A 15519-nucleotide genomic window follows, 5' to 3' on the forward strand; every position below is an offset into this window, starting at 1 on the left:
AGGTCGTGCCATCTGACTGGAAATCTCTATTTCCTTTCAGCAACGTGTTGGCAGTTTTTGGTGTAAAAACTCTGGCACCCCTTGCTTACATTCCTAAATATGTTAGTCCTCTTGATGCTACGCTAAATAAAACTGTTTTCTTAATTTCTTCTTTGGATTGTTCACTGCTAGGGGAGTAATGGGTTTTTAACCACAGGACAAGACGATGTCCCTACGTCCAGATGTAAACAGTGAAATACATGGGAGAGAAAGAACGACGCTTCCTCACCGTAGACTCCCAACTAATAAATGCAGACGTTAAGAGGAAAAGAGAGAATTGCCATTATTAGACAACGACCGCAGTAAGAACGGTGGCAGGTGAAGATCTCCAAGGGATGTGGCTCAAGTCAGAGGCCAAAGAGTCCCGCCGGCAGGGAGGGGGACAGGGAGGCCGGGATTTATAGTCTCAGAGTATCTCCCCCAAGATACTCACCAACCACAAAGAGAAAAACAGAAGCGTCACAGTGGAGAAACGCTGCCGATGCCAACCTAACCAGGAGGTCAAGGCAGACCTCGCCAGGCATGAGCCCCGAGACAAGGCACAGCAGCAGGGTTCGAGGTGCTCTTGCCACCAAGGTGCAACCCCGCTCCGACCCTGAGAAAGCACTGGTCCAACCCGCACGCGATGGACATTCGACAACATAACGGACCAGCCGCCTCCAAAAGCAGCCAGGGCACGAAAGGAGAAGGAGCTGGCATGGGGGGGGAGGGGACTCCGGAGACACGACCAGCCAGGGCAAGGCGGGGTCCTGGAGCCGAGAGAAGACGAGTGGGAAGGTGGTGAAATTCTCTGAAGGGGCTGGTAGACCGGCAGCGGCCAGCAGGGCCCAGCCTGCCCACTTTGTGAAAATAAAACTTGACTGGGACACAGCCATGCTCCTTCGTTTACAGATGAATGTCGCTGAAGCAACAGAGTTGTGTAGTTTCCAGCCCGCAAAGCCTCATAGCTACCATCTGGCCCTTTACAGAAAAAGTCTGGTGACCCCTGGTCTATAGTTCACAGTACTGTACCCATCATGCAGGCCTGATCTTGATCATTTCATAAGATGCTAATATCAGGGGGAGCTGGGTGAGAAACACAAGCAAACTCTGCAATTTTTCTGCCAGTCAAAAATCAGTTAAAAATAAAAACTTCTTTCAAAGGTCCAGTGGCATCCTTATTACGAGGCCTTCCTATCGGCTCCCCAGCCACACCGTATATACTATCCTCTGCTGCCTGTTCCTGCAGCAGTGTTTTCCCTTGAGAATGTTCCACCCTTTCTTTCTGTAGCCACTGAAGCTGTATCTTCACGGATTAACCCAAGTGCTCTTTCCTCCATAAACCCGTCGCTCCTGGCTTCATGCTTGTGCTAAGCTACGGCCCGTGGCTGCACCTGCCTCGGGTTAGAGTCACTTCCACGCCTGTGTCTCTCACCTGACTCCGAACTCCTGAAGCTCAGGTTACGGACTGTTCATCTTTGTACTTCTCCAGCAAGTGCGGAGCATCTAGGGACCAGGAGCCCCCATCATCTCCAAGACACCAGTGCTGGGCCCTGCTGGAGAGAGAAAGGCCTGCCAGGGCCTCATCAGCACCAAGCAGGAGGCGGGCACGGGGACCAGCACCGACCCCACACCCATCACCTGCCCAGTACCACGCCAGGTACTCTATCCAAGCTCTTTGATTCTTAGGATAAGCTTGTTTCGATAAATATTATTTCACTCGTTTTACAGACACAGACTCAAAGACCTAAGGGACCAGCAAATTACTGAAGGTCCTTCAGCCAGCAACTCAAAGAGGGCGATTTAAGGGCCACGTGAGACCCTCTGTCACCTCCTGTAGCAACCCTAGCCATCACTGGCTGCCCACAGACGAGCAAGGGGTGGCCCAACTCCTGGCTCACAATGGTCCCAGCTGGTTCGCTCTCTCTTTTTTTTTTTTTTCAAAGGGCCACACCTGCGGCATATGGAGGTTCCCAGGATAGGGGTCAAATTGGAGCTATAGCTGCCGGCCTACGCAGCGCGGGCTCCGAACCATGTCTGGGACCCGCACCTCAGCTCACGGCAACGCCAGCTCCTTAACCCACTGAGCAAGGCCAGGGATGGAACCCACATCCTTATGGATATCAGTCAGGTTCGTTACTGCTGAGCCACAACGGTAACGACCCGGCTGGGTCTCAGGCTGGTCGGTCGCCCAGTAGCAGGCTGTGCCATTCAGCAAAGACTGAGGGTCTGGCGGGACGGGGAGGACCAGCAAACGGCACAGCACTGCTGTGGGCAGCAGCCCCGCAGTGATGGACACGGTGACGGAAGACTGCCCGACAGAGTCATGGGCATCCGCTTCCCGAGAGGCCAGGCTTCATCACGAGGTCAGGCCAGGCTGCTCTCAGGCTCGGGCTCCGGATGGCATTGTTTTGGCTCCCGGCTCTGCCTGCACTGCACCTTGACGTTAGGCACCTGCCACGCATTAAAGGCCAGGGTGGATCAAGGGAGTGTGAGCACCGAGGGAAAGTCACCTCCACGATCTCTGTGGGGTCACACGGTGTTTTTCCATTGTAGGGCTTTGGGGGGGGGGGGTCAATCAGAGTTCACAACATGAACGCGTGGGGAAGAACCAGACCCCAGGGGACAGAGGGCCCTCGCACTGCAAAAGCACCGTGACTATCGCACCACGCCAGGCCACTGCCTGCTGAGGTTTTCACCGCCCGACCGCCTTCTCTTAGGAGGGAGAGAGACAAAACGCGGACCTGACATGATGCTGTCACTCGGGACAGGTATACGCGGTCACTCAACAGGCTCCCGGAGGCCGAGGTGGACACTCCCGCTGAAGACAGGGCTGCATGGCTACAGCAGGGGGGTGGCACTGGGGTTCCTGGGCCCAGGCCGTGGCTTCCTGGCGGAAAAGACGCCCGCATCGCAGAGCACACCTGCAGGCGGGGCAGTGCTCCAGGCCACGGTACTGAGCAAAGGTGGCCTCCTCCGGAGCCCCGTCCGACGCCCCTGCTGACGCAATGCCCAAGTTTCTGTGCCCCCCAGTGCAGGCCCTGTGCCTCTTGCTGGGCTCCTGGCCTCCATGAGGGGACTCAGCTTATGTTTAAGCGGCTTTTTCCTTGTGATGCCCCCGTCTCATAATATAACTTGCAGGGCTGCTGCGATGGGGAGAAGACGGGGTGGGATGAGCCCCAGCTTGAGGCCCGAGGTGACACATGCCGCCCCTCCTCACAGACCCTTAGCTGAGGGGAACGGCAAGAGGGCTCAGGAAGGGGGTGGGGGAGGGCTCGGAACTCCGCCCCGAGCAGGAAACGTGCCGCAGGCCTGCACAACTCCCGCCAGGTGACAGGGACTCGGTAGCATTCCTAGTGGGAGCCTAGCTGCTCAAAGACTCAAGATGGAGAAATCGGATTTTTACAAACTGAGGTAACATTCCCAGCCCCTGAGGTCACCACCTCAAAGTGGACAATTGCTGGTTTTTCAGTACGTTCACCCACCGTTCAAGCAGCACCACTAACTGCACGACGCCACACGGGGCTCCCTATCTAATGGCTGGATGACCGAATCCACCAAAGTGCTCTGGATCCTTCTCACTCCCCACTTGAGCTGAGAGCACTGAAACACAACCCGTGGTGCCCTCTGAGGACTCCTGACTCTGCCCAAGGTCACCCACTAAGGGGCGAGGAGCCCAGCCAGGCTTTCCAACTCTCACGGCCAAAGGGCTGGCCACGGCGTGGGGCAGGCACCAAAGAGCCTCAGGGCCTCCATTGTGGACGGTCGGCGTCTCACCTCTGGCAAAGGAGCTCTCCCCACTCACGCTCCTGGATTCTCCCACTCACTGCCACCCGCCCCGATAAAATGCATCACTCTGGGCCTACCCTCCTGCTCCCAACCCCCAGAGAGATCCGCCCTTACAGGGAGCCTAAAGTTCACTGCCTTTACCCCAGTGGGTCCCAGGAAGGGTGACCTTCGGCCCTGGCCCAAGCCATCTTCACCCTGTCGGTCTTGTCCACACACAGGAGTGGGCCCGGCACCTCTCAGGGCCAGGTACACACAAGGCGCCTTACAAAGGCCAGTTGAGCATGGAGGCTGCCGCCCCAGCCTTACTCAACGGCCCTTACAGGAGGCCCCGGGGAAAAGTGCTTCTTGGGATAAGCCGGTGGGCTTCCCTTTTTCAGTCACATTTGCTCTGCAATTCCATCCTTCTCTCCTTGCCTTCCGGGAAGCTCTGAGGTGAATGTTATGCCCCATCACAATGGTTTCCCTTGACTGTTTTTGGTACAATCACCTGCCTCCCCAGGGCCTTCTCTCAATTATCGGTTCTTTCCACAGTTTCTGGCTATGCTCAGGAGGGTGTGAGCCTTGCAATTCCACAAACCTAAATAAAACCCAGTGGAGTCAGGAAAACAGCATGGGCCCTGGAGGTAGACAGCCCTTGGTTCCGACCCCAGATATGCCCTCTGCACACCACGGGGCCCCGGGCACAGTGCTTCTCACCCAGCCTTGGTCCCCTCACCAGCCATCCTCACAGCAGTATAACCATCACGTGAGACATCAAATACCTGACAATCAACAGACACTCAGCAGTTACACTAGATCCCTTTTACTCACTTACTTTATTTTTATTTTTTTGCTTTTTAGGGCCACACCCACGGCACATGGATGTTCCCATGCTAGGGGTCGAACTGGAGCTGCAGCTGCCAGCCTAGGCCATGGCCACAGCCACAACGCAGGATCCAAGCCGTATCTGCAACCTACAATGCAGCTCTTGGCAGTGCCAGAACCTCACTTAACCCACCAAGTGAGGCCAGGGATCAAACCCGCAGCCTCATGGGTACTAGTCAGGTTCATCACCGCTGAGCCATGAGGGCAACTTCCCTTTTATTCATTTCATTAGATTTTTTTTTTGCTTTTGCTTTTTAGGGCCACAACTATGACATATGGAAGTTTCCAGGCTAGGGGTTGACTTGGGAGCTGCAGCTGCCAGCCCATGCCATAGGCACGGCAACGGTGGACCCAAGCTGTGTCTGCGACCAGCTCACAGCAAAGCCAGGCCCTTAATTCACTGAGCGAGGCCAGGGATCGAACCTGTAACCTCATGGATACTAGTCGGGTTCACTACCCCTGAGCCACAACAGGAACTCATTTGAATTTTTTAAATAAACAATTGTATCCGTGTTTTTGACATCCAGGTAACTGCTCTAGAAACATTCATTAAGATTTTGTTCACACCTAGATGGAAAACTAAAATCCTACAAACAGTTCATACTGCACCTTAGAATAATCATTAAAAAAAAAAAAAAAAACCCAGATCAGAAGCCATAACCATTCATCCATCCGCTTACTCTGCCACCGCACCTTGTCAGGGACTCTGAGAGCCAGGCACGGTCTCTGTGCTGGCTTTACACACGTGGAAATGATGGGGAGAGTCTCTGTCCTCGCTGGATTCACTTCCTATGCCAACCACACTGCCCCCAGGGAGAGGGAGAACGAGCCCCCCTTTATGACAAGCCACCTCCGTATCCCTGGCGGGACTGGATGGAGAAGAAGAAAAAAGGAACAGAAAACACTAATAAGACAGCGAGAGTGACCTCGAAGTCTTGAGCAAAGGAGGGGTGATACGAGCAGGGCTGTGAGGTCAGTCTAGCAATGGTACCATGGACAGATCATGAGATGCCAAGCTGGGGAGGAGCAATCATGGACTCAGGGAGGCCAATTCGAAGGCTGGCGTAGCAGGAAGTGGCAGGGGCCACCATAAGACCACAGGGGAAAGAGATGCGAAGACTGAAGCCTGTCAGGAGGGACCAGGGAATGGTAAGGTCACTAACGGTGGCAGAGACCTCGTGAGGAGGGCACAGGGTTCAGGGGGCCGGGCTTGCTCATCTCTGCGGTCACGGTCGTGGTGAGTGACCTTTTAGAGTTGGCAAATCCTATTGCATAGGGGACTGGGTCCACGATGTCCAGGTAATGCCAGGTGGTTTCTTAATCGCACAGGTTCTGACACCCTTAACTGAAACCAACAGATGCCTTCTTCACAAAACCACACATTCTAAGGCCTGGAACGTCGTGTCCCACCCTAAACCCCACCTCCGAGAGAAGCCACCACAATTGGTTGGTCCATTTTCCTGCGTTGTCAGGAACCGCCACCCTTGTTTGCGTTGAAAACCAACCCCAAGTGACCTACAGAGTCAGCACAACTGGGTTCAGAGAAGGTGCACATAAGTTCATGTGTTCTTAGCTGGTCCTCAAACCTTTGTACAGACCCAGTTCACCCAGCACGGTGACGGGGCATGTCTCGTGGATCAAAGTAACTCCAGACAGCAGTGATCTTACCTAAGCGTCAAATAAGAGGTGACATAAAAGGCTGAGCTCAGGCAAAAGGAATGGGTGGGTAGGGCCCCAGGAGAGGTCACTGAGAAGACAACTAGGGGAGTTTTTTTTTTTTTTTTTTGCTTTTTTCAGGCCAAACCCTTGGCATATGGACGTTCCCAGGCTAGGAGTTGAATTGGAGCTACAGCTGCTGGCCTACACCACAGCCACAGCCACATGGGATCTGAACCAAGTCTGAAACCTACACCACAGCTCATGGCAATGCCAGATCCTTAACTCACTGAGTGAGGCCAGGGATCGAATCCAAGTCCTCATGGATACTGGTCAGGTTCACTTCCCCTGTGCCACAATGGAACCCCCAAGATTTTTTTTTTTTTTTTGGTCTTTTTTGTTTGTTTTTTTCCAGGGCCGCACCTGCGGCATATGGAGGGGTTCCCAGGCTAGGGGTCGAATCAGAGCTGCAGCTGCCGGCCTACGCCAGAGCCACAGCAACGTGGGATCCAAGCCATGTCTGCGACCTACACCACAGCTCACGGCAATGCCGGATCCCCAACCCACTGAGCAAGGCCAGGGATCGAACCCACAACCCCATGGTTCCTAGTCAGATTTGTTAACCACTGAGCCACGACGGGAATCCCTCCCAAGATTTTTTTTTTTTTTTTTCTTTTTTGGCCACCCTGTGGCATATGCAGTTCCTGGGCCAGGGATCAGATCCAAGCTGCAGCTGCAACCCATGCCACAGCAACACTGGATCCTTACCCCACTGTGCTGGGCCCAGGAGTGAACCCGCACCCCAGCGCTCCAGAGACACCACCAATTCTAATGTGCCCCAGCAGGATCTCTGAGACTTTTTTCTAATGACTTAACATCATTCATGACTTTCACCTAGAGCAGATTATGGCACCTGACATCAGAGGAGCCCTACAGAGGCCATCTGCCTCCGTGATTACAAACGGGGGGGGGGGGGGGGGGGGGGCGAAAGCCAGCTTTTTCCACTCTACTTGCCTACCTCAGGACATCTCCCCAAGATTCCAATTCTCTGAGAAACAGCCCACAGCTGAAGGCATCACGGTTCAGCCCATCGTTTTAGCCTTGACACAGACTAATGCCTGGCAAGCACCTGTACAGTTCTCCCAGCTGCGTACAGATGCTGTGCAGCCCGATCAGAACGCCCCACTGCCCAGCAGTCCCACTGAAGGATACTGAGAATTCTTAGATTTCCCCCCACCACAGTCGCCTCTCCGTATGTGAAATAAGCCCCTCATGTCAGCAGGGTTCTCCTCAAGCCACCCAGAGGAAGGACCAGGTCCTCCGGCTGCTTTGTTCACAGCATCCCTGAGTGTTAGCAGAATTGCCATGCCAACCTGCGCCAGGCAGCACAGAGGCTGATGAATTTGGCTCCAACGGACCCAACCAACAGGAGCCACCAGCCTGCCAAGAGCCATGGTTGGCACCATGGGACTTTTCCGCCACCCTTATACATACACACATCCCCACAGGCACACAGCTAACAAAAACATCTCAGCTGGGGAGGGGGCTGGGAGACGGAACACACTCTTAGGATGCAGAGCTCTCTAACAGACCGCAGCACACAGATTTAGGCCAAGTGAGATTCCTAAATGATGAATAAACCTAGAGAAGGGTGTTGGGCAGTAAGAGAGTTCAAATGTCCAGAACAAGAATACACTGTTCTCGAAGTCCCATCGTGGCTCAGCGGAAACGAATCTGACTGGCATCCACGAGCATGCAGACTGACCTCTGGCCTCGCTCAGTGGGTTAAGGATCCGGTGTCACTGTGAGCCGTGGTTTAGGTCGCAGACACGGCTTGGATCCTGCATTGCCGTGGCTGTGGTGTAGGCCAGCAGCTACAGCTCCGATTCGACCCCTAGCCTGGGGACTTCCATATGCTGCGTGTGTGACCCTAAAGAGACCAAAAAAAAAAAAAAGAATATACTATTCTGACCTCTTTAAAAGCCTTCCCCTCACTTAGCGTGGTTCACGAGACCCCTTCAGATAAGCCCCAATCACTTCCAAGCCGCAGGCAACCTGCACCCTTACGGGCCTTGGAGAGGGTGTGCCTTGGAGGGCGCAGTGACCCCTACCTGCCCTCCCAGACCCAACCAAAGGTGCCTTCCTCTGGGGAGCCGTGCAGGACCCCCACATAAAGGCAGCTGGTCCTGAGCGTTCCCCAGCACCTGGGGGTGACGGCTCGCACCCATGACCTCAAGAAGGAACTCGACACGCTCGGCCAGGGTTGTCGACTTTCACGTTTGTTCCCCTCCCTGTCAGGGTCCCGGAATGCTGAGCCAGACCCTCGACACCCAAGCCAAGACTCGGAAGGCCAGATATGTGCACTTTAAGTGTTATTTCTCAGGGATGGAAACATTTCCAAGAACAAAGAGAACTCACTGCCGAAAATAAACACCTCTTGAGTGGTTCCAGGGGGCAGGTGGAGCAGGGATTCTTTCCCACACTTTATGGATGAAGACAGGAAGGCCAGGTGTGGGCCAAGACCAGCAGGTGCCCGTATAAGCTGGTAAGTGACCTGGGACCCGGGAGCTTCTCCCCACCCGCCCGATCAGTCTAAATTTCTAGCAAATGCCAGACAATGGCACAAGAAAACGAGTTTGTTCTGGAGCTTATATAATAATAATAATAGAACTGGTATCTTATCTCTGTATAAGATATTCGTTTCGTGTATGTTTCTTACACGGTAATGAAAGGTACAGGAGACACACTTATTTGCACACTGTGGTACTGGAAGCGAGAAGGAACAATATGATATTATTAAGCAATTACATGTATTAGGTTTCCCTCCCCTGCAAAAAAAACCCCTCTACCATCAGAAAACGAGATAACGCTGACAAAAAGAGGAGTTCCCATGGTGGTGAAGTGGGTTAAGCATCCAGCTGCAGCAGCTCTGGTTGCAGCAGAGGCTCGGATTCCATCCCCTGCCCGGTGCAGTGGGTTAAAGGATCTGGCATTGCTGCAGCTGCAGCTCAGATTCAATTTCTGACCCAGGAATTCCACATGTCACAAGTGTGGCCAGAAAATAAAATTTAAAAAATACTAATAATAAGGTAGATCTTTAGGTAGTGATACAGAAAGACATCATGTTAAGCAATAAAAAGCAAACCTCAGAACAGCATGGCTAGTTTCGTCTAATTCTGTGTTTCAAATTTATTTTATGTCTTTTTAGGGCCGCACCCTCGGCATGTGGAAGTTGCCCAGGTTGAATCAGAGCTGCAGCTGCCAGCCTACACCACAGCCACACCAGATCTGAGCTATGTCTGCCACCGACACCACAGATCATGGCAACACCAGATCCTTAACCCATTGAGTGAGGCCAAGATAGAACACGTGTCATTCATTACCGCTGAGCCATGATGCGAACTCCTGTGTTTTAAATTTAAATGGTAGGAATTCCCATTGCGGCTCAGTGGTTAACGAACCGGACTCATATACGTGAAGACGCAGGTTCGATTCCTAGCCTTGCTCAGTGGGTTAAGGATCTGGTGTTGCCGTGAGCTGTAGTGTAGGTCGCAGACGCGGCTCAGATCCCAAGTCGCTGTGGTGTAGACCAGCAGCTATAGCTCTGATTCGACCCATAGCCTGCGAACCTCCATATGCCGTGGGTGTGGCCCTAAAAAGACAAAAAAATAAATAAATAAATAAAATAGTAAAAAATTCCTGCTGTTTTAAGTTTAAAAAAAAAAATTCTAGGTAGTAAACATTATGTGAAGGAAAATATCTGGAGAATATATACTACACCACTGGCAGTGATTTTCTATCTCAGTGTAAGACTGAGGGATGTTCACTATTGTCACTATTAAACTGGGGTAGTTTTTTTCTTTCTTTTTTTTTTTTTTTTTTGCTTTTTTTAGGGCCGCAGCCTATGGAGGTTCCCAGGCTAGGGGTTGAATCCGAGCCACATCTGCGACTTACACCACAGCTCACGGCAACACTGGATCCTTAACCCCCTGAGCAAGGCCAGGGATCGAACCTGCAACCTCTTGGTGCCTGGTCAGATTTGTTTCCGCTGTGCCACAACGGGAACCCCCTAAACTGGGTATTTCTATGATAGTATTTTTAAAAATAATGAGCACTTGGTATTTGTGTGAACAGAATTTAAAATATTTTAATAAAAACAGTCATTTCTCCATTTCACTTTTTTCTGATGTTTTAGACTTAAACGAATCTGAGATAAAAGTTAAATCCCAAAGCACCAAACTGAGGCCCTCAGGTGGTTTGTTGAAAGGCACACAGTGTTAGTACCTGAGCTGGGACTCAGGTTCCCTGGCCCCCTCAAGCCAGGGCCCTGCTCCTTCCAGAAGCAGGAGGAAGGAGAGATGTTGCAAGGGCAGCGGGGCCCTCTGGATCTATGAAAAATCCTACCACTACAGAAGCCGCCACGGGGCGAGGGCCGGGGAGGGGGGCAGGGCAGGTTGCTTCAGAGTTACATTCCTATGAACTTGAAAGATTCCATGAATTTAACAAGTAAAAGCTCTGGAGCTGCCAAGCTGTTCTGATTTCAAACAGCCTATCTCCTAGGTACACATGAACTTATGATCTAACTTAGACCCTGATTTTCACCAGGTTAACAAGGGATCAATTCAGGGTCACCAACAGGTCCTAAAATTAAGGCTGGTGTGGCAACAAACAACTCCCACGGCTGTTTACAAACGCACACCGCCCCAGTGCTTCGGGCGCGGACGGCAGTCAAGGCCATTTCCAGGTGCTGAAGTTCATCCCTGAGGTTCCTTTCACCTCACACCTGCCTCTAATTTTTTTTAAGTGGTAGACACGAGGGATTTGAGAGAGTTACGATGACCCTGAAGTTTTTCACACTACAAGCCAACTGGAAGATTTCCATTCTCGGAAATGCAGGCCAGTTCCTTAGACATGACTAAGCTATCTGCCCAATGCAACCGTTTTCTACCTGACATGGCATGAAAATCATGAGACGCTCAAGAACTGACCACTTTCTCAAAAGGGAAATGAAAACTTAAAGGGACACAAAGAAAGGAAAGTGCTTTCTTCAGGGTCGGCTGCTTTACTAACTGGGACTTTTGGACTGCTTTCCCCATCCAGCTGACCCCCCAACCACACACAGGGGATGTGCGTAGATGAACTGTGAATGGTTAATGAATTAATGCCTTCTACCCAAAGGGGAGAGGAACTACAGCATTGCACAGAGGGAACACTGGATCTCGGAGGTGAGGTGGGGTGGGGTGGGGTGGGGTGGGGTGGGGTGGAGGGAGTTAGTTAACTGCTCAGCTCTCTTGTTACAGTTCTCAGTGTCACCCTCCAAGACCCTCTCTCTTTTTGTCTTTTTGCCTCTTCCAGGGCCGCACCTGTGGGATAACGGGGTTGCTAGGCTGCAGCTGCCAAGCCTATGCCACAGCCACACGGGATCCGAGCCGCGTCTGCAACCTACACCACAGCTCATGGCAACGCCAGAACCTTAACCCACTGAGCAAGGCCAGGGATCAAACCCGCAACCTCATGGTTCCTTGTCAGATTTGTCAGCCCCTGAGCCACCACAGGAACTCCCAGACTCTCTCTTTTGATCCTCAGAAGCTCAACCCTGTGGGGGCCTGTAGGTAGCTTGCGCCACCATTGGGGAAACAGGCTCCAAGAAGTTAAGTGCCCTGACAAGATGCCAAAGTTCAAACCCAGGACTACCCATTCCAGCCCAGTCTCCTCTGGTCTATTCTCTACTTCAGCCAAATTCAGAGGGAAGGCTGTATTGTGTTGATCTAAGAGATGAGGCAGCCACGTTCTCTGAAACGACCCCAAATCGCTGTCACCAGCTTACACAATGGTGACTGTCTTCGCTGCCCAGGAGACCTCGACTTCTTACCCAATTGCTCTGACGAGCTAAAGGTGTAGCGGCTGTTCAGCAGAGCCCGGCAAAGCACCTGCCCGCCAGAAGAACTATCCCCCAGGGATTCGGGGGCCTCGATGGCACGCAGAACATTTCCCAACAGAGACCGGGCTGGCAGGCTCCTCTGAGCCCTCGACTGAGCCCACCTGATGCTGCGGGGTCAGATTTGAGCCCCACCTGCAGACATCGAGCGCGTCCTCCCGCTAATTAACCCAATTCCTGAGACCCACAGTACAGACGGGGAAACTCAGGCTCAGGAAGGAAAAGTGACTTCCCAGGAGGGTGGCGGCGTGGGGGCTGGAGCCCGAGCCCTCTCACGCCAAGAACTGGTCTTCCGCCGAAGGGCCATCGGGGCGTCCTAGGCACTGGAAAAGACGACTCTCCAGTCACCTCGAGAGGTCAGCTCGAGGGGATGGGCCACCCCAGGAAGGGCCGAGATGGGAGTCGCGCTTTCCGTGCGAGAATCAGGCGATACCGGCAGCGATCCGGCCCGAAAGCCCGCCCCAGCGCGCAGGGCCCAGGAGGCCGAGGCGCCCAGGAAGCCTCGGGTGTCTAGCAGCCCCGCCACCCAGAACCTTAGCGTCCCGACCCCGCCATCCCAGCACCTGCGAACACACACACTCACCGAGGGCTGCCGGCAGGACTCCGGATACCTGAGCAGGACGCAGGCCCGCACCACTGAGGCGCTACCACCGCCGGCGCCGGCCAGGGTGTGGGGGCGTGGCCAGTGGCTGCGCCGCTCTGCCCAACCCGGCCGCACGCTTGCTTCCGGGGCCAGGCCTCCCCCCTGCGAATCTGTGCTCTTGGTACAGCCCGGGCGGCCACGCCCCCTCAGCGTCCCAGCTCCACCGCCAGGCCTGGGAACTTGGTGGGTTGTACCCCAGCAGGGAGCGGTTCTTCCCCCCGCCCCCGCCGCCCCGGGCTGACGGCGGCTTCTGCTGCCCTTGAGGTGCAGGGGAGGGCAGTGGTCGTGAGCCGCGCCGCTCGAGTGTGTTCGCGCCTTTTTCTCCTCCACGGCCCTCAGTTCCCTCATCTGAAAATGGCGAGGCTGCTTGGACAGAGTGTCCAGGGCCCCTCCAACCGCTTGAGTCGGGGAGGCAGGAAGTGAGCAGGCAGGGGGCGAGGACTGGACTGAAGACGTGGGAGGGGGCAGAGGGCGCCTTGAAAAGTCTGGCTGCCGCAGTTGAGGGTAAGGAGTCCACCTCTGCCTCCTACTGTGGTTCCTATGTCATAGGGTTAGGAGGATTAGGTGGTATAACTCATGTTCGTAAATAATTTAGCTCGGTGCGATAAGTGCTCTAGAAATGTAAAGTATTACTATTATCATCATTACGACTGCTACTGCTACTACAGGCTCTGCTGAGAGTTCCTTTTGAAACAGTGGGCAACTCGCTTCATTCAGAACCCATTCCCCATCTTTAAGCTGGGACCCACCAGCGACAACCAGATGCTTTGAAAACTGTCAGGTCCTATATAAAGAGAGAATTATTACAGTGACCCCAGTTGTAGGCTTCCTCCATTCCAGTCTGTCAGGAGCTGGTCTGATTCACCCGATGGAACCAGTCCTCCAGCAGTCAGGGTGGGGCATCAGTGTCTCACTAAGGGACTGAATACCTTCATCCTACTCTAAGGCCCTCAAGAGAGCAGGGGGGCATTTCATCACCCAGATCTCTGGCACTCCAGCCTTTGCACCGACTTGCTGCACATCTCCCCGGAGAAGATTTAAACTTTGCCTCTGAATTTTTGGGCCCTGCTTCTGTGAAGCCAGAGTACAAAACACCGAGTTTCCTTTCTGCTAATAGCGTGACTGAGGCAGGAAACAGGAGGCTTCTTTTGATTCCCCCCCGCCCCTTAAGCAGTAACTGAGTCCTATGGATTCCATCTCCAGGACTGCCCTCCTTCCCTTCTTATCTTTCCAGCTGTCTCTGTCCTAGTTCAGACCTACCTGGAGTCACTTGTCACTTGGATGATCTCAGCAGTTCTTGATTCACATGCCACCTCCAATTTCCACCTACGACCAGGGAAACTTCCTCTTAAATCACTCTGCTCACGGGCCTTCCTGTCTCTTAACCCTTCCTCCTCAAATCACACTCACCAGCCAGCTGGGGGGAAAATAGTTAGCTACGCACCTCAGACCTCACACTAATATAAATTCCTGAGAGACAAAAGAGGTAAACACCCTTTTAAAAGAAAAGGAAAAAAAAGTCCTAAAAGAACCCTTGGGAGAATTTGTGTTAATCTCCAAGAGACCTCTCTGCGTTAACCTAGAATCCGTAAATGACTAAGAAATCTACTTACCTAAAAATCAAAATGTGGGGAGCTCCTGTTGTGGCTCAGCGGCAACAAACCCGAATAGTATCCACGAGGACTCAGGTTCGCTCCCTGGCTTTGCTCATTGGGTTAAGGATCCGGCGTTGCCGGGAGCTGGGGTATATGTTGCAGCCGTAGCTCGGATCAGGTGTTGGTGTAGGCCAGCAGCTGCTGCTCCAATTCAGCCCCTAGCCTGGGAACTTCCATATGTAGAGGTTGTGGTTCAAAAAAAAAAAAAGGCTAAAAAATAAAAATTTGATGTGTGACAAAGTCCTATAGGCAAAGTTAAAAGACAAAGGACAGACCAGGAGGAAATAGTCGCAATTATTAATAGTCAAAGGACGAGTTTCCCTAAAACAACGGCCTCTCCGCATTAATAAGACATACATCTGGGCAAATGATGGGACTTGTCAGTTCGCAGGAAAAGAAATGCAAAGGGCTCTGAAGCATATGAAGAGTTGTTCAACCCCACACAGAAAGGAAATGCAAATTAAAACTTGACCGAGGAGTTCCCGTCGTGGCGCAGTGGTTAACGAATCCGACTAGGAACCATGAGGTTGCGGGTTCGATCCCTGCCCTTGCTCAGTGGGTTAACGATCCGGCATTGCCGTGAGCTGTGGTGTAGGTTGCAGACACGGCTCGGATCCCTCATTGCTGTGGCTCTGGTGTAGGCCGGTGGCTACAGCTCCGATTAGACCCCTAGCCTGGGAACCTCCATATGCCGCGGGAGCGGCCCAAGAAATAGCAGCAGCAGCAACAACAACAACAAAAAAAAAAAAAAAAAAAAAGACAAAAGACAAAAAAAAAACTTGACCGAGAAATTAGTTTTCACCTATGCTGATGACCGGATCCTAAAGTTGAATGACACACAGTTGGTGAAGCTGTGTGGAAACACATTGCAACTTATTGTTGCCACATCCAAACATGGATATCATCCAGCTATTAAAAAAAAAAAAAAAAAAAAAGATCAAGGAGGAAGCTCATTT

The 15519-nt window shown here is 52.7% G+C and overlaps 1 protein-coding gene across 5 annotated transcripts in view; it reads right to left on the reverse strand.

Moving 5' to 3' along the window:
* Window positions 1–14243, reverse strand: part of POR (P450 (cytochrome) oxidoreductase) — a 59451-nt gene extending 45208 nt beyond the window's left edge. The window contains exon 1 of one of the 5 annotated variants that reach the window (XM_021085556.1): window positions 14169–14243. The gene's annotated coding sequence lies outside the window, so the exon portion shown is untranslated. 5 annotated transcript variants of the gene reach the window in all.

Source organism: Sus scrofa, chromosome 3, assembly GCF_000003025.6.
Source record: "Sus scrofa isolate TJ Tabasco breed Duroc chromosome 3, Sscrofa11.1, whole genome shotgun sequence".
Taxonomy (NCBI): Eukaryota; Metazoa; Chordata; class Mammalia; order Artiodactyla; family Suidae; genus Sus; species Sus scrofa.